Here is a 19664-nt window from a genome sequence, read left to right on the forward strand (position 1 = left end):
TTCAGGTTGGAAAAGAGACAACTAAGGGGGGATATGATAGAAGTCTATAAAATCATGACTGGTGTGGAGAAAGTAAATAAGGAAGTGTTATTTACTCCTTCTCATAGCACAAGAACTAGGGGGTCACCCAATGAAATTAATAGGCAGCAGGTTTAAAACAAACAAAAGGCAGCACTTCTTCACACAACGCACAGTCAACCTGTGGAACTCATTGCCAAGGGATGCCATGAAGGCCAAAACTGTAACTGGATTAAAAAAAGAATTCAATAAGTTCATGGAGGATAGGTCCATCAATGGCTAATAATAAAGATGGTCAGGGATGCAACCCCATGCTCTGGGTGTCCTTAGCCTCTGTTTGCCAGAAGCTGGGAATGGGCGACAGGGGATGGATCACTTGATGATTCCCTGTTCTGTTCACTCCCTCTGGGGCACCTGGCATTGGCCACTGTCAGAAGACAGGACACTGGACTAGATGGATCATTGGTCTGACTGAGTATGGCTGTTCTTATGTCCCAGCAATCACCAAACCCCAAGCTCCAGTGAGGTCGTTAGACGTGAGTGAGCTCCAGCCTTGAAGGCCACACCCCAAATCCTGGGGAGGTGCTGAGATAGTGCCCTCAACTTCAACTGTCTCGAGGATACAAGAAGATCTGAAAGTGCTTTATAATCCACCGTGATCTGACTGAGCAGAAAGTAACAGTCACCACAAGGGGCCAAGGAAGAGACTGCCTCAGAGATAGCCAGGTAGGGTCCCAGGCCAGTTAGGGCTTTAGAGATGATAGTTATCCCTATGAATAGGGCCTAAAAACAGAGTGTTAACCAGAGCATAGGATAGAGCAGTGGTGTGTGTGTTCACATTAGCCTGACCTACTTAGGCCTTGATAAATGGTCTCCAAGCAGCGCTCCGTATAGCCTTGAGGTGCTATCGGCCTAGTGACTGTGGCATGGGCGGTGGGCCACACAGGAGATGAAAGGTCTTGGGCTCCTTCCCATCTGGCTGTCCACATTCCCTCCGTAACTCTAACTGGAGCAGACATTCTTTTTCGCTGCCCAGACGGCGCTACGCACAGCTGCCGTGTTCCACCTTGCCGGCGGTGGCCTCGTTTCAAAGCTGAGTTCAATAGAGTCTGGCGTATGCAGAGTTTGTCTGCTGCTTTGCAACCCTTCCGCGTGACAGGTGCGCGCTATAGGCCGGCTCCTCGTTCATTCCCATGCCTGTAATTTCTGTCCATTCACTTTGTGATTTCATTCTGAAAAACAACCCCCACCACCCCCAAAAAAATCTTTCCAATTCAGCCTTTAAAGAAAGATGGGTGTTTTCTCAAGTCTTTTGTTGTTGTTGTTGCTGTATAATTCATTGCCTTACCGCCAGAGAGCACAAAGTCCAGATTATACTAACAAATGCCATCAGGCGCACACTACGTGAGAGGCTACGCCATGGTAGATTCCACCCCCCACGGGAAACAAACAGAGTTTTGAACATTGCTTGTGGCTCCCAGTGATGGATGGCTTAGCTCTTTCCGTGACACATCGTTATCGTCTGACACGGCAACAGGTCTGATTAAGGTTAAGATTCCGTCACGGGTATTTCTTGTCAAAGTCAGGGACAGGTCACGGGCAATAAACAAAAATTCATGGAAGCCTGTGACCTGTCCCTGACTTTTACTAAAAATACCCTGGGGTCGGGGAGGGGAGAGAAATACCTTGGAAAGGGGGGGCTGCTGCTCCATTCCCAGGGGAGCTGACCCAACCCTGGCCGCTACTCCAGTGGGCCACCAGCCATTGCTCCAGGGAGCCGGGGACATTGCTCTGCCAACTCCAGGGCTGGCTGCCAGCCAGCTGTTCCGGCGTGCCCAGGGGCTGCTGCTCCAGTGGGCCCAAGGACCACTGCTCCATCAGCCCCAGGGCTGACGGCCAGCCAGCTGTTCCAGGAGGCCTGGGGCTGGCTGCTGCTCCGGAGGGCCAGGGACTGCTGCTGGCCACTGCTCCAGCCCTAGGGGTGCTGACCCAACCCCAGCCACTGCTTCAGCCCTGGGGCTGCTGCTGCAGCGGCCCTGTGGCTGACAGCTGCTCCAGCCCTGCCCCAGAAGAAGTCCCAGAGGTCCCAGAAAGTCACGGAATCAGTGACTTCTGTGACAGAATCGTATCCTTGGGTATGACTGACAGAACGCAAGGGGAGTTCACGTCGTGCAGAGGAAACAGCGCAGAGTCTGAGTCAGGAAAGGAAGAAGCAATTTTGCCAAGAGAACAAACCACACACAGACAGAAAAGTAATTAAGTGAATTTTGTGCTAGGTTGATTTCCCTGGTCCCTGGAGATTGCTACTTCTCCACAGAACAGATAGATGCAGCAGAAGCTTTCTCCACAGTGTCCTGTAAAAGTGTCCCAAGCCAAAGTAGAAAGCCCTGGGAGGGGGGTGCTCCTGCCCCACTATTCTCCAGTCTCAGCTGTCATTAAAAAAAATAAAGTAAGTTTCTAGCTGTTAGGGTAGCGAAGAACATGACCAAAGTGTAACCAACGCAGCATCTGCCTGAGTTTGCAGAGAGCCTGAAACAATAGCTCTGAGAGGTGCGAACTGCCCCAGGCATCTCACTGGGTGTTAACACAGACAATGTGGCTACTTTCGATGTCATACTTCACTGTTCATCAAAGCTTGTAGGGAAGGAGAGAAAGGGTCCTATTATGAAAAGCCACACTAGTTGCGTGAGGGTGTGGGGATACAGAAAAGGTTATATTATGATGGGCTGAAGTTTTACACTCAGTGGGGACGAAGACACCTGTAGTTGGTTCCGTTTTCCTGAAGGGGGCACTTAGCTTCCAAAGGTCTGGGAAATATTAGTGTTTCCCTTGGTGAGGGGGGATGGGGGCATGAGTGTGTTTTTGTCTCCCTCTAGTGGCTGGAGCACGTAGGACATCTATGAGTTTGTTACTGCTCCCAGCTAAAAGACTTCGTCCTTTATCTCAAGCCATAGAGGCTCACGGTGCTGAAAGTCCTGGGTCCAAATCCCATTGCCCAAAGCAGTCAGTTGCAATGGTGCTACCTGTCTCCTGAGAACTGGACTGAATTTGGCAAGGACTGTCAATGGTCATGACTGGTTACTACTACCCCAGAGTTAGATTTGGACCGGAAAGGCTCCACATCTCAATCCCAGCCTGCTGTTTAGTCCCCCTAAAAAATGTGTTTAAAAGGAGGAGCTTGGACAGGTCTTGGAGCAAAGATCTTGTGCCAGATGGTGAATTGCTGTTGTGCTCGCGTTCCTGTAGGTGGACAATGTATTTGCTGGTGGTATGAGAGCATGGAGGGGCGTGTTCTCCTCAGTGACACATTCCTGGTGTGGTTCTGTGTGCACACTGAGAGCGCAATATGTAGTAAGTCTGCCTCCTGGTGTAAGGAATGGCTGATTGGTCTTAACAGAAATGTCTGTGATGCTGGCAGGCCAGAGGCCAGCTCTTGCGTTAGCTAAGAACTGACAACTTCGTAGCTGGTAACCAGACCAGATCACCTGGATATTAGTTTTGGTCCAAATAGGCATTAGTCTTATAAGAATGTGTTTAGATGCTATGAAATGCTTGTATGTTGCTGCACGTATTAATCTCCCCTATACTATCTATATCCCATCTTCGAAGGTGATATTGAAGTGTTTGCTCTGTAACTCTAAACCCCCCCGTCAGGAGAGAAGCATGACCAAGTGTGAAATGGAGGTGTTATCTCCTCCCCAACACAAGAAGGCCCATAGACACCAGACAAACCATTGTCCTCTGGTGTTCCACAAAAGACTGTTGATGGCTCCCCCCAAACCCATGAAGAGGGGACCTGCACATAAACTCGTCCCATCGTCTTCAACTCTGGGGGAAGGGAATACAAATCCACAACAAGAAGAAACTGTGTCTTTTGGGCTGTTTGAACGCTGAAGGGTCAGAGACTCGAGCCTGAAGTCAAAGATCCCCAGGGGCTGCCCTGAGAGGTGCTTTGAATGGACAGATCACGACAACTCTGACACTCTTAGGGTTTAGCTGGTAACTCATGGGTGTGTCTCTGTTTGCTTGCTTGAACCTGTAAATAATTCTCATTCCTTTTTCCTAGCTAACAAACCTTTAGATAGTTTAGAGAGTCCTGTGGCACCTTTAAGACTAACAGATGTATTGGAGCATAAGCTTTCGTGGGTGAATACCCACTTCGTCAGACGCATGTACAGATCCAGACTAACACGGCTACCCCTCTGATACTTTAGACAGTTTGTTACAGGATTGGATACAGGCATTCTCTGTGGTGTAAGATCTAGGCTACCAATTGATCTGGGGTAAGTGACAGGTCTCTCAGGACTGCAAGCCACCTGAAGTTGATGTGATTTTTGGTGTAAGTGACCATTTATCACAAAGTCCAGTTTGTCTGGGTGGCAGGATAGATTGGAGAGTCTCAGGGGACTGTCTATGACTCCAGGAGTTCACATTTGTTACTGGCTTGATGACAGGTAATTACAGAACACGACCCCCTGATACTTGCCTATTTCTGACAGTCTGCTCCGAGGGAGGCACTCACGGTCGTGAGCTACTCCAGACAGTGTGACAGTCTTCATTAGAAATCTCTTCTCTTTTCTGTGCAGAAAACAAATGCCCATTGTTCTCACTTCTGCTGGACATGTCATCTGCTCCCTGACACAGGAGACGGTCACAAAGTCAGCAGGGCCTGGGAGACCATCAGAGTGTGTTAAGGAACACCTGGCCACCCTCTTCACTCTGACATTGCTGGGAGCCACGCAGAGGCTGGGGGAAGAAAGCAGGATTCAAATGAATCTTAACATGAATAGCAATGGTTTCATGGATGTTTTTGTTCTCCCCGAGAAGAGTAACTTTGTAAAATATTCCTTCTAGTCTAATAATCTACGGTGTGATTCGTGGCACAAGACAGGAATGAACTATGCCAAATTTTGCTCTGTTATGCTGGTACAACTGGAGCTCTTCCATGGAAGGCAATGTTCTTTACCCGAGCGTAACCATGTTTGGCTCATTACGTTTCACTGAATCATGTCCCGGTAGTTCTGTGGTTTAGGTTTCTTTTCCCGAAGGGGATGGTATTCCCTAGTTGTCTTTAAGCAGATTTATGTATACAAAATCTGAGTTAAAGGAGTGATAGGCTGGAAAGACAGGAAGTCAAATACTTTGTCAGATAATTCTCCAGAAGGAAATCCACTATGTTGACCTATTCCCTGGAGCCATATTGAAATGTTACAGTGAAAGGAGCTGATCTAAACCCAGTTAAACTCCACTGAAAGACTCCAATAGAGTTTGATCAGGCCCATAGTTTGTACGCGCCCACACAACCTTGTTTTGGTTGTGTGGAGTTGCTCCACTTTGGGATAGATCGAAAACCCAAACTCAAGCCCAAACCCTGTATTTTGCCCAGCTTTAAGCTGAAACTGGATGAAGTCATTTGGTTTTGCCTGGTCTCCACTCAGGGATCAAAGAGGTCATGAACCTCAGCCACTCTGGGCTGAGTTGCTTGTTCATAACGAACCTCCCCCCCCCGCCCGTGAGTTTCAATGTCTCATGCCTCAAGGCTCAGCCCCCGAAGGCAGAACTCCTCTTGACTGCAACACGAACACGGTTTGATAGCTCAGCAGCAGGGATACACTTGATTTCTCCAGTACCGTTGTGGAAAGGGTGAATGCAGGAATAGCCTGTGTCACGATAAAACACAAGCAATATGTATTTACCAAGTACGGCATTTTCTCCAACGGTGAAAATTTACTCCTCTGAACCCAATTGTAACCTGCAGCATGTTTGTTTTTGGGATTCCGAGGGCTTCAATCCAATCTCTTTTTATTCTTCTGAAGGAAGCTCTGCATATTGTATTTTTCACTCCGATCTCCTATTGCATTAAAAGAAAAAAATCCCACGGGAGAAGGCATCCCTTCCAGACTTCAAATCCCCAGGGGAAGAAAGAATAAATAGCAGTGATGAAATTCACCGTCAAGAACATGGAATGATTTTATTTTGCAGGTGGGGAATCTCAGACATACAAAGTCTAGATGCTACTTCACATAACACAAGAACAAGAGGTCACCCAATGAGATCAGCAGGCAGCAGGTTTAAAACTAATGTAAGGAAATATTTCTTCACACAACACAGTCAACCTGCGGAACTTGTTGCCAGATGTTGTGAAGGCCAAAAGTATAACTAGTTTAAAAAAATTAGATAAGTTAATAGAGGACAGGTCCATTAATGGCTATTAGCCAAGATGGACAGCAATTGCAACCCCATGCTCTGGATGTCCCTAGCCTCTGACTGCCAGAAACTGGGACTGGACAACAGGGATGGACACTCAAAATTGCCCTGTTCTGTCCACTCCCTTTGAAGCATCTGGCATTGGCCGCTGTTGGAAGACAGGATACTGGGCTAGATGGACTATTAGTCTGATACCGTATGGCCATTCTTATGTTCTCCTGTATTCACTTGGCCTGAGCATTAGCTACTTGATGGTACCAAGGTGCAAGGGGCTGTACAAACACACAGTAAAGAAGGATTTACAATCTCTGTAGACAAGACAGGTGGGAGAAGAGAAGTGTTATTATCCCCATTATACAGATGGGGCAACTATGGCCCAGAAAGATTGAATGACTGGCCCAAGGTCACACAGGGAGTCTGTGGCAGAGCCTGGAACTGAACCTAGAGCACCTGAGTCCCAATCCCAGGCCTTATGTACAAGGCCATCCTTCCCCTCAGGTGGGGAGCTGCACCTGCACCCTCTGTGCCCCACAGCTAGCCTCTCATTGCACCCTCAGGACTGGGAGGGTGAGTTGCTCCCAAGGAGCATCCACACTAGGGCTTAGTAAATGGCACACTCATCCCCAAACTCTGAGACCAAAGGCATCTCCATGACCATTCAGTCCACGGGCAAGCCATCTGCATGCTCACTCGCTGCGAAGGCGAGCTGTTCCACCTGAGGACGAGACAGGGGACCACTGTTTGCTGGCTAGCATATTATATATGATAATAATATGTATTATCCATACCACAGACATATCAGTGCGCATTAAGCACAAATATTGTAGCAGTTACAGAGCCTAAATTGGTCTATACCTTCGCTATAATCCTGTTCACCGAGGCTAAGTATCCCGTGGCCCCTTGCATTAGGGGAAGTAAGCTTTGGCATAAGTAGACAGGAAAGCTGTCAGGATCAGAACATCAGGAGTGTTTTACCATAGCAACAGGTAGGGAGTTATTCTCAGAGGCCAGGACTGGCATATCCCAAAGGAAGAGGACACGCCATACGACATACAAACCAAGGCAGTGCCTTCACTCCCTTTGGTACCTGGAATGGATGTGTGAGAACAGAGATGGGGAGTGCATCATGGTACCAGAAAAACAAGATCAAAAGCTGATTGGTTAAATCTCGTTTCAGATGATGCACACGGTACCTTTTACTTGAAAACAGGTAGGCTATAAAAAGACGGCATTAAGGGTGTATCTTTGGGGAACACATCTTCTGCATAAGGTGAATGTTACAACGCCGGTGAATGTCACAGCTTCCTGGAGACTGGTATCATATAGAACCTTTTTCCTGCACTATGTTCTTAGCTCCCAGTAATAAACCTGACCGATATTGGTTATTTGGTCTCTTGAGTATATTTCATGCCAAACCAAAGTGTGGTCAAACAATTGCCAATACAATTTAACAAGAAGATGAACCTATCGGTGGACTTGAATTTTAAAAGCCATCCACGGCCTCCTTCTGCTGTGTGCCCGACAGCCAGCATCTCAGCTGAGTAGCAACCACCCAGATAATGACCCCTAATATTGATTAGAGAAGGGGTGAGGCAGGGTGTTGAGACCCAAATCCAGCTCCGGTTTGTGGAAGAGTCAGGGCTAGGTTTTGGCTTTGATGGCCCCAAAATTTCATCAATTCTTCCCACCCCATTTTGGCCCAAAGCATTGGGAGACTCACTAGATAAGATGATCTCATGAGATTTCTACCATCTTTACTTGCAGTTAATCTGGATGTGAAAATTGGGACCCATCTGTCTGTGGGTCAGAGCTAGGGCCAAAATTGTGGTGGTGGCTTCAGATCCAGGGATCAAAATTCACCCCCGCTCCCAGAATTTGGACAGGACGGTTGTATTTAATGTTCTGTTTCAGGCCCATCTTTGTCAGGGATGTATAAAGGTTCTATCACATGTATCAAGGTTCTGTGCCAACAAAGAATACAAGCCAGGCAGGGGAATACACTGAACAAAACCAAAGTGCTAATAAAGGCAATGGCAAAAATTCTCATTGAATTCATGCCATCAGTATTCAGCCCCTAAGGAGGAAAAAAAATGTTTTGGGACAAACTTTAATAGTCACTAATACAGAGATCATGTGGCACCAAAATACCAAGTTGACAGGCACTTTATGAATGACAGAGATGACAGATATAGAATGAAACTCCACCCAGGAGCCAGATGTGAGACAAGCAATGCCTGGATGCCGTGGTCTATTAGCAATAAATAATAGGGCACAATATATAGCTGGGGGCATAGTTTGAATTCAGTTATTGAATGATGGTGAGAGCAAAGCATGGAGAATCCTGAAGACTGGTTAATAAACTCCCTCAGTTCACTGTATTATCATGCCGACAGCCTAGGCGAGGACAGACACAAGGTACCAGGTCCAGTCAAGTTAATTGCATATTTAGGCAAACTTGAGGGATTTCAGGAAAGAACAACAAAACTGCTGGAGCGGGAGGGACCGATTTATGATGAAGAAAAGGTCAAAATGACTTCACATATGTAGCATGTTCTGTAAAAGGTTGTTACAAGGAGGAGGGAGGGAAATTGTTCTCGTTAACCTCTGAGGCTAGGACAAGAAGCAATGGGCTTAAATTGCAGCAAGGAAGGTTTAGGCTGGACATTAGGAAAAACTTCCTAACTGTCAGAGTGGTTAAGCACTGGAATAAATTGCCCAGGGAGGTTGTGGAATCTCCATCATTGGGGATTTTTAATAGCAGGTTAGACAAACACCTTTTAGGGATGGTCTAGATAATACTTAGCCCTGCCATGAGTGCAGGGGACTGGACTAGATGACCTCTCGAGGTCCCTTCCAGTCCCACGGTTCTATGATTCCATGTCTACAGGGTAAAAACCATGATGAAAGTTGCTTATAAACATTTGACAAGGGTAAAAGCTCAAGAACTGGAGATTTCAAACCTGTTGAAATTTTGGCTACAGATATGGACTCCAAGAAGGAAAAAGGATTATCTAGCGTGATACAAAGGAGCATATAGTTAGGAGTGATGGGATGGAGTTAAGGAACGGAGGACGAAGGGTGAATAGCAGAAGAATCTCTGCAGCAAGGAGATTTTTTAGGATGTGGAGGAGAAGTGGTAGAAGCCTCCTGGCTTGGATTGGCAAAGTAGTAGAAAATTTTGAAATTATTTGACTAGTGCAGGGGTTCTCAGCCTGCCACCCCTGGGGACCACAAATTGATGTCAAGGGGCCATGCCCATTCTGCTCTTCCCATAAGTGGGAAATGGGATCCAGGCTGGACCCCAACTGGGTGGAAGGAAGGGCCCAGGATGGAAAAGGTTGAGAACTACTGGGCAAGTGTATGTGTGTGCCCACCACTGCCCTCTGTTGAATGGAATCAAAACTGCTTCACTGAGTGCCCAGTGGGAGGAACTGAGGCTTTTCCTTTAGATCAAGCAAGATGCAGCCTGTACTTTTGAAGCAGGAAGTTCTGAGTTCTATCCCCGAGGCTGCCAGGAAGGTCCCAACTGGAGACAGGAAGTGCCTCAGTCTGACAGTCAGGAAGTGGCTAGCTGGCCACAGATTTGTTGTTATGCTGTAGTGTAGAGAACAATCTCCAGCCCTAGCCAGAGATTGGGAGAGAAGCCTTTTCCATCTACCATGTCTATTATTTATAACCTTGTCAAGTAGCCCAGACTTTCCAACCACCAGATCGGCAAATGTGTCTCTAGAAGTGACTCAGGTTTTCAATTTTATTTAGTAACAGTCCAACGTGCACCTGAAATATCAACGACTTTCTTATATTATTTTTTTGGTCTGCTTAGGCCTAATGTTTGACCTTGGATAATACAGGTGCATGATAATAAAACAAGAATAACCTTTTGCCTGTGGATAGTACCTTCCATCCACAGGTCTCAATGCACCTTACAAACGAATGGGTTTACACTCATGACGCCTTTTGGAGGTAGGCAAGTATGAGCCTCCACATAAAATGGGTGGGGAAACTGAGGCACGGCGGTGTTGCGTGCCTGATCCCAAACCCATATAAATCACTAAATGGATTACCTAGGTCACACAGGGACTCAGTGTAAAAGCCAGGAATAGAATTTAGGTCTCCTGACTCAAAAGCCTCTGTCTTAACCACAAACTCATCCTTTCTTCACTATAATGCCATATGGCCACTTAACAGTGGACGACGACAGTGCTAGGAGCGGGTGCCATACAAAGAAGATGGAGTGCATCTTCCCACTCTTTGAGTTAGGAGCCAGAGTTGCAAAGGGGAAAGATCTCATGTTTCAAGACTCCAGTGTTCCCTCATTAAATCGTATGTTGATGAATGCCATAAATTAGATTCCAATCAGGCTGCATTCTCCGGGGAGCTAAATTGGGTAAATAGGCAGAGCGGGATTTGTTTCAAATATCAAATAACTTCTTGAGACTCCACCTGAGGGCCTAGCTCCCTCCCAGAGATAATAAATAGAAAGATGAAGGAGGAAGGTATTAACTGTGAATGGATTATAATTGAGTCAGTGGTAAATGCATTTTGTAATCTTTAATTAGCAGAGGTGCTTGCCGTAAATGTAATTGACAGGAAACGATCTCCTTCGGCTGGAAATCAGTGGAAAGTTCTCCATTCTCTGTCTTAAAAGTGGCTGCTGTTTTCTCTTAGGCCTTGGCTATCCTTGGCAATTCACAGCGCTGTCGCGGTGAGTACTCCGAGGGGAGTAGCTTGCAGCGCTGTGAGCGAGCGTGCAGCGCTGCAGGCGCTGATTACACTGGCGCTTTACAGCGCTGCACTCGGGGGGGCGTTTTCATACCCCTGAGAGCAGCAAGTTGCAGCGCTGTACAGCACCAGTGTAGCCAAGGCCTTAGTCTTTTCATTAAGCCTCAGGATTAAGGTAAAGGAGTAGCAGCTTTAGGGGCTACATACAGCTGTCTAGACTCCCATCCCAGCAGGGATGGCGTCGTGCAAAATCTGGAATGGAATCTGGCTTGCTGCAAAGTCCTGGGGTGGTCCATAGCTGGGATCTTCCCTGGGGATTGCCTGGGTCAGTCATTGGACTGACTTTCTCATACGGTTTTTGCATTGAATTTGAGCCAGCCTGGCCCGTTTACAGCTGCTCTCCGCTTTGTGGGGCGTGCCTTGAAATGAGCCTGGAATAAGGCAGGGAGTTGCAGTGTAACAGGAGACTGGTGTGTAGAGATCGAGCTTGGCTGCAGGCGGGTAACTGACTAGAGAAAATGGAGCCTTCATGTTTTATTTCATCAGCATTATTAAGTGGGGTTTGCCTAAAGAGGGGTGTCACACAAGCAGAGGAGAGAGCAGAAACCTGTGTTTGATGATGGCCTGAGGCAGAGATTCAGGCCTGTATACCTGCCACCAAACATAGTGGCATGCCTGCTGATGTCAGTAGTAGATTTGCACAAGGATCCTGGGGAAGATACGGCCTTTCTGTAGAGTAACTGAATTTTTGTTATTTGTTTGCTGTCTTATTGTCACATTCACCCTCACTGAGACAGTCTGTTCCCCCTTACGCCCTCTGTCTCACTTCTTTCTCCACCTGCCTTCCTCTTCCTCATCCTCCTGAATCTGTTCTGGTCTTTTCTCTGCATTGCATTGCCTTGCCTGCGGCAACTCCCCAAATCCAACCTGCACCCACTAAAATGATCAGTGATTAACTAGTTAATGTGGAAGTTGATTCTGCAATCAGATCACTAGCAGATAGGGGAGCTGTTTCTAATCTCTAATCCCTTGTTTCAGGCTGTCTGAAGCGATCACTGCATCAGTTACACTTGGCTTATGTTTGGCAGGTTCTCTCTGCAGCCAGCTAGAAACTGACTCTGCCTTCTAAACAGCAAAGCTGAGAGTCTGGAGAATCTGATTATGTCACTCAGGCCACATAAATGCTTCCTGCAGGCCAGGTGTTTGACATCCCCTCCTCTCCCAAGCATTTGAAGGTGGTCAACACTAAAGAAGAGACATATTAGGAAGGAGCTTACATGGCATAACTGAAAAGTCAGAGAAAAAAACTAGGCTGAAAGTTACAGAAAACTTCTTGTTAGATCCTAGAACAGTCTCCCCCGGGAAAGGGCTGATTAGGACTGGACTGGACAAACAAGCTCTAGGAGAGAAATCATGCCCTGGTTCTTTAGGGAATGGAGACAATGGCCAAAAAGGGCTGTTTTGTAAGAGACGCCAGCCTAGGATTACCCTATAAGCATCATAACTGAGCAGTGCAATAGAGCAGAGCTTGCTAACACTCAGCACAAGGCTTCTCTCTGAGTCCCCAGTGCCTGTTAAATCTGTGCTGCTGCAGGTTTGCCCTCTTATAGAAAGTTGTTTCCCAGCAGGCCGTTCTGCGGGGAGGGCTGGCCCTTTAAAATTGGCAGAGACAGACAGCGACAACCCTAATGGAGCCATAGTCTTCTAGCTAGCTGCTGCTGCTGGCTGCCTGTTCCTCTCTCTTCTAATTCCTGCTTTGTTTCCCCTTTTGGAAGCCTGTAAATAGGGCCCCATCTCACAGAAGTGATTGTGATGAATTAGTGTGGGGGTGGGGAGTAGACTTTTTGCTCGGCTCATCTGCTGGCAATTACAGGTTGGCAAACATGATCTGTGACAGTTGTAGGTGGGTCTCAGACTGTCTGTCTATGCGATCTTGCTGCACCTGAATAGAAGCCAGTTGCTATTCTGTGTGACAAGTTCTGTGGTGGGGGGTGAGGGAATTGCCTAGAGACTAGAGCACAGGACTGGGGCTTGTTCCGTCTGCCACTGAGCTGAGCTTGACTTTACCTCTCTGTGACCCAGATTCAAAATAAATGACTCTAATAGCAATCAGTGTTTCACAAAAGGCTACGAGGCTTTGGGTGTGGATCCCATGTGTAAAACACAGCCCCTGCTTACTCGGCAGTTCTGCTCCTCCATGTGTGCTCCAGATCATAGCTAGCTTTAGCAACAAAACCAAGTTTCCATTGTGTTCTACTCCTGGCAGCACCGCGGAGCCATGTCCTCTAAGGAAGAGGGACCTGGTTCTATTCTGGCTAAAATGGCGAATGCAGTTCTACTTGCTGGGTGGATTCTGCTGTCCCAGACACCTATGCAGCCCTACTGAAGACAAGAGAGGGGCCCAGATAAAACTGAAGGATAAATCTGGCTTGTAGAACCTTTATTTCTAGTCAGCTGGAAAGAATCTAACTTGACTCTCAGCTCCCACATTGAGTTTGCCAAGTTGCTGACCGGAAAAATAGTCTCTTTAGATGTAAACTGAGGACATTTGCTATGGAAACATTGTGAGACGAGAGCGGGAGTAACCTTCAGAGTTACATTGTCCTTTTAAAATCTGAGGTGCTTTGAGATCCTCGCATGAAAAGGTGTACGAGGAATGCTCAGATGCTGATGGGGTATGAAAATCTGACTTGCTTGATAAAAGCTTTTATAGCAGCTGTTGGGACCTAGCCAGGGTAGGAAAAGATGGACAGTAGAAGACAGGATACCAGACTGGGACTCAAGAGATTTGGTGCTGCTACAGTTTCCCTGTGTGAGTTAGACAAACTGCTCATCTCTCTGTGCCTCAGTTTCCTGCCTGTAACATGGGGATAGCAGCACTTCCCTGCCACACAGGGATGTCTGAGGATAAGCACACGTATCTCTCAGGTACAATGGTGATAGAGGCCAGATAAGTGGGTAGGTAGACTGACAGGACAATCAGTCTCTCATTTTCATGAGCAATTGACACTAACTGAATCCAACCCAAAACAACAACGTCTAAATAGACAAAATTCTGGAAATCAGCAGAACCACTCCTGTTTTCTTTCTTTCTTAATTAAATGTCATGTTTCCTTCTAACGAAGGGGCCATCTGGCGCAATAATGAAACACTCCTCGCGGCGGAGTGATTCAAACGCCCCTTTCTTGTCCGTGCTGAGATCAAACCCAGTTTCGCGGCTCAGGAGTGGCTCTGACATTGCCTCGTTGCATATATCTCAAAAGAAAAGTGAAATTACGCTGCTAGAAACAGTGGTGTGTGTTGCAAACCAATCATCTGCGTTTGTTGGCTTGTCCTCCCCTTTCTCCTCTACATCAATAACTTACTTAATCTTTCTCCTGCTGGGTCTTTCCGTTTGAACAGTAGCCCAGTAATGGGCAGCACACATCTCCAGCTGTTCCTTTTGTGTTGCCTTCTCACTTGAAAGGATCGGGCAAACATTTCAGTCCCCAGAGGCAAGGTTCTGCTCCCGGCTACATGGGCATAAACGGAGTAAATCCATGGGGGCTGATTGAAGTGATTGGCGCCTGGGCAAAGAAAAGGCAAAGTTGGTGTGAATTCTTATTTGTGTTTCAGTTATGCTCAGAGGAGCTCAGGGCCCTACTGTGCAAGGTGCTGTGGAGCTATGAAGCCAGGAGAAGTCCTTAGCCCCCCAAAATGTACAAACTAAATAGACCATGGGTGGGAGAATGGAAGGGTCATTATCCTCATGTGATGGGTGGGGAAGTGAAGTTCACATGGGGAGTGTGTGGCAGAGCGATTTCCTGAGCCCCAATCATAGTGGGTCAGACCAGGCTCCATCTAGCCCACTCGCCTGTCCCTGACAGTGGCCCATACCAAAGCTTTAGGGGGAGCGTACAGAACAGGGCAATTCTGGAATGATCCATCTCTGTCTTCCACTCCTGGCTTCTGGCCGTCAGAGGTGTAGGGTGGCCCCGAGCATGTGGTTGCATCCCTAACCATCTTGGCCAACAGCCATTGATGGACCAATCCTCCCTGAATGTATCTAATTCTTTTTTTAACTCAGTGAGACTTTTGGTCTTCGCAACATCCCGTTCCAGTTCCACAGTTTTAACTGTGTATGGTGTGAAATACTTCCTCCTGTTTGTATTAAACCTGCTGCCTAGTAATTTCGTGAGGTGGCTCCTGGTTTTTGTATTGTGGAAATGGGTAAATAACTCTTCTCTGTTCACTTTTTCCACAACAGTCACTATTTTATAGACCTCTATCTCATCCCCCCCTTAGTCATCTCTTTACCAAGCTGAACCATCCTAATCTTTTTAGTCTCTCCTTGTAAAATCCAGCCCCTTTGACCACAAGAGTATCCTTCCTATTTTTGTAGGCCTGGTCTACACTTTCAACTTCACCTCTTTGTGCTCCATCTCCCCATCTATAACATGGGTACAATAAATAATAGCAACTTCACATGAGGGCTGGGAATCCTGGATAAAAGAGGCAAGACAAGTACAAAGTTTTATTACCAAGATGATATTTCAGAGGGCAAATATACCAGGTGGCCCTCCATTTCCAGATCTGATCTTACGTGTCAACGTTTCTCCCTCCCTTAAATCTTTCATTCATTGATTATTTTCAGGTTGGTTACAACCCCGTATCTGTTACCTAGCAGATGTATGGCTGTAGCTCAAACAGTCTCTGTGCAAATACAATAAAGGGGCTATAAGTGTCTCCTTAAATATAATCATCCTGATGTTTCATTACAGCCCATTGGGGGTTTCTTGATCTGCCAGTGAATTAATAAAATCTGCATCGTAGATACATGTTATTTACATAAGAGCTGAAGAAGATGTCTTCCCTTTATTTAGTAGCGGTGAATATTCAAATGCTAGATTAACTAATTATTGATTGCTGCTGGTGCCAAAATGTAAAAATAAAAAACAACCCAGACATCCTGTGCATTTCCATTTTCTAATCATGCACAGGTTGTCGAGAAGTAGAGCGAATTGTGCTTTGTTCTCTTCAACCCCGCTTTTTATTTAAAGGGACTGCTAAGAGGCACTACAATTGCAAACAGCAGTGGGTAACCTGGCGGGGAAATCAGCTGGCAGAGACAACCCCTACTAGAGATGGGAACCAGGAAGATCTGTCCCAGAATGCCAACCCAAAGCTTTGCCGAGCTCTGAGAAAGTTTGGGGGACCTTTTTGGTTCTGCCTGTGTTTTTGTATCCGTAGCTGGCTGGCTGACGGAACGCCAGTCGTGCGTAAAACTTGGGGACATTTTTTTATGAGTAGTTTTTTTTCAATGACAAATGTAGTTTCGGTCGACCCAAAACTATTCATGAATTTGACGTGAATAGTTTTGGCCAGTCACAAAATGGCCGGAGGAGGGGGTTCGAAGGGACTTTTTCAATTAATCAAAAATTTTAAAAAAATCAAATCAAATCAGATTCTGTTTGACCTGAGCCATTTATTTTTATTTTTTCAGAACTGTCACCAAATGGAAAAATCAGCTAGTCATCCAGCTGTAGCCATGATGCTAAGATGAGTCAGATCTTCCTGCTGGGTTTTTAGCAGAAAATATCTTAATGGCCATCAGAATATATGAAGAATTGGCCATCATCATGTACGAAGAAATGCAGTGCTTGGTAGCAATTCCTTTAGCTTGCAAAAAGAACAGGAGTACTTGTGGCACCTTAGGGACTAACAAATTTATTAGAGCATAAGCTTTCGTGGGCTACAGCCCACTTCATCAGATGCATAGAATGGAACATACAGCAAGAAGATATATATACATACAGAGAACATGAAAAAGTGGAAGTAGCCATACCAACTGTAAGAGGCTAATTAATTAAGATGAGCTATCATCAGCAGGAGAAAAAAATTTTTGTAGTGCTAATCAAGATGGCCCATTTCAGACAGTTGACAAGAAGGTGTGAGGATATTAGGATGTTGTGCTGTCCTGTCTGATGAGCAGCATGGGCAGCATTAGAGACTGTGGATACTACAAGGGAGGAAGTGAATCTGATTGGGAAGGAAGCGGTGAGTAGCCTGGGAAATGAACCTGGCTATTTAATCAAGGTGCCAAGCAGAATAGAGCTAATCAGCACTAATCAGGGAGCATTCCCATGTGGGGAGGAGGTGCTGATTACAGTAGGGAATTGTGCTGATGACACAGCAAACCCAGGGGCTCTTCCAGCAGAAATTCCTTTGCACAAAGATTTTTATAGCCGAGGGGATTGATCAGGCTGTTGCCTCAGGCAAGACCAGTGTTCTGATTTAGGCAGCGTCCAATGTGGACAAACTTTTCTTATAATCTGTATTATAGTAGCAACGAGAGGCCCTAGCTGAGATCAGGGACCCGTGGTGCTAGGCGCTGTCTGCAACTAGCGAGAGAGAGTCCCTGCCCCAAAGAGTTTGCAATCTGAATAGGCAAGATGGACAAAGGATGGGAGGGGAAACTGAGGCAGAGAGCGGCAAAGTGATTTGCCAAAGGGCACCTAGCAAATCACTAGCAGAGCTGGGATTGGTTCCCAGGCCAGTGTGCTATCCTCTGCCTCCCTTCAACGTCAGCCCTAGATAGATTGTGTGCAGTTTGCATTTCCCTTTTATAGTCTATATTCTGCACTAGGCTTCAAAGAGTGCTGCAAGCGCCTGCCCCGCCTCTGTTGGAATTAACCCTTTAAAACGGTCTGCGCAGTCAGTAGCTAGCTCTCCTTTGAAGCCTAGGAGCTCAGGAGCAAACCCACAGGCTGCCCCACAGCAGGGTGCGGCGTTGGGCTCTGCTTTCCATGGGGTGCTGCTAAGAGTCCTTGTTCCGCTTGATTATCCAAATTCTCCCGCATGTGTTTGAAGTGCCAGGCATGAAAGCAAAGAGGAATCAATCAGTGCAGCAAAAGTATGTTGGAATTAATTGCCATGATGCCTCTCATTTAGCTTTCCCTGTAGGCCACGTTGGGGACTATTAGCAATGCAGCACCATCTCCTCCTCTTCTCCCTGAGCTTTCCTTCCACGCGGGACAGCTGCCTACGCCTCTGTGGCATCAGGCGACCTGGATCCTAAATGGCGTTTGACACATGACGCGGTACAAACAGCACCATGTGTGTTTTCTTTCTGATGGGCTTGTGTAACCCACTAATCGAGGTCTGCTACTTACGGGTCCCTCTGTGGGCCTGATCCAGAGAGGTGACGGCTCTGCTACAGCTCCCTAGCAGGGGATCGCTCCTTTAACTCATGTGATGGAGGCAGGGCCGGCTCCAGGGTTTTGGCCGCCCCAAGCAGCCAAACAAACAAACAAATAAACAAACAAACAAAACAAAAAAAAGCCGCGATCGCGATCTGCGGCGGCAATTCGGCGGGAGGTCCTTCGCTCCGAGCAGGAGTGAGGGACCGTCCGCCGAATTGCCGCCGAACAGCTGGACGTGCCGCCCCTCTCCGAAGTGGCCGCCCCAAGCACCTGCTTGGTAAGCTGGTGCCTGGAGCCGGCCCTTTGACCTCTGGAGGTTCCCAGTTCAATCCCCGGTGATGACCGAGACGACAGTTGTTACGCTGGTGACATTTCCGGCTGTCCCCGCCTCAAACTCCACCGAGGGCCAGAGCCTGGCTACTCTGTGCGGGGTGTTAATGTAACCCAAACACACTCCAGGCGCTGAGACGGGGGCTGATTCTGCATGCTCTCTGGGTGGGGGACTAACCCGGAGTGCAATGGGAGCTCTGCACGTGGGCTAGGTTTGCAGGGCCGGCTTTAGGAAGTGCGGGGCCCGATTCGAACAGTTTCGACGGGGCCCCGTCAGGGATGACTAAAAAAAAAAAAAACACGTAAAAACCACACGTGGGGCTTGTACTCACGGTGGGTCCTTCACTCGCTCCGGGTCTTCGGTGGCACTGAAGGACCCGCCGCCAAAGTGCTGCCAAAGACCCGGAGCGAGTGAAGGACCCGCCGCCAAAGTGCCACCAAAGACACGGAACGCCGCCGGGTGAGTAAAAATTAAAAAGGCGCCTCTAGCCAAGGAAGGGATTCTCTGCCACTTCCCCCCACTATGGGTGGCCCTGCAACTGGGCGCAGGGCCCGATTCGGGGGAATTGGTGGAATTGGCCTAAAGCCGGCCCTGTAGGTTTGCAGGATTGGGCCCCTACAGCGTAAGGCCGTGTCTATGCGACAGCTGCTGCAGCACCGTAACGTGGCTGCTTTCTCCAGCAACAGCAGGAGTTTTTCCATCACTGTAGGTAATCCGATGGAGGAATTCTTCTGGTAACCTGCCCACATGTACGCCAGGGGCTAGCTACAGCACTCAGGGGTGGATTTTTCACACTCCCGGCCACCGTAGCTATGTCAACTTAACTTTCAAGTGCAGACCAGGCCTCAAAAAAGGCCATTTCTACCCCGTCCCTTTTGCAGCCTCTTGCCTTGCTTTCAAGCATGCGCCTTTGAAGCCACAGAGCCTTTCAATTTGGCAGGGAGCAGGTTCTGAGCCACCCCGTGGAAGGAGTCAGCAAAGCTTAGGAAAGTCATTCATCTCCGCTCTCCCATTGTACTTCAAACCAGATTAAGAACCCTTGAACAGCGACGGGGTCTATATTACCCTCTGACCACCCAGCAGAGCTGCAATACACACTAGACTATGAAGGCAGTCCTCAGAGGGTGGAAAAGAGAGGGTTTTTTTTTAAAAGAAGCATTAGAAACGGGCCATTTCCCACCCCCATGAGAAGAAATCATAATCTT

Source organism: Emys orbicularis, chromosome 8 (genome assembly GCF_028017835.1).
Source record: "Emys orbicularis isolate rEmyOrb1 chromosome 8, rEmyOrb1.hap1, whole genome shotgun sequence".
Taxonomy (NCBI): Eukaryota; Metazoa; Chordata; order Testudines; family Emydidae; genus Emys; species Emys orbicularis.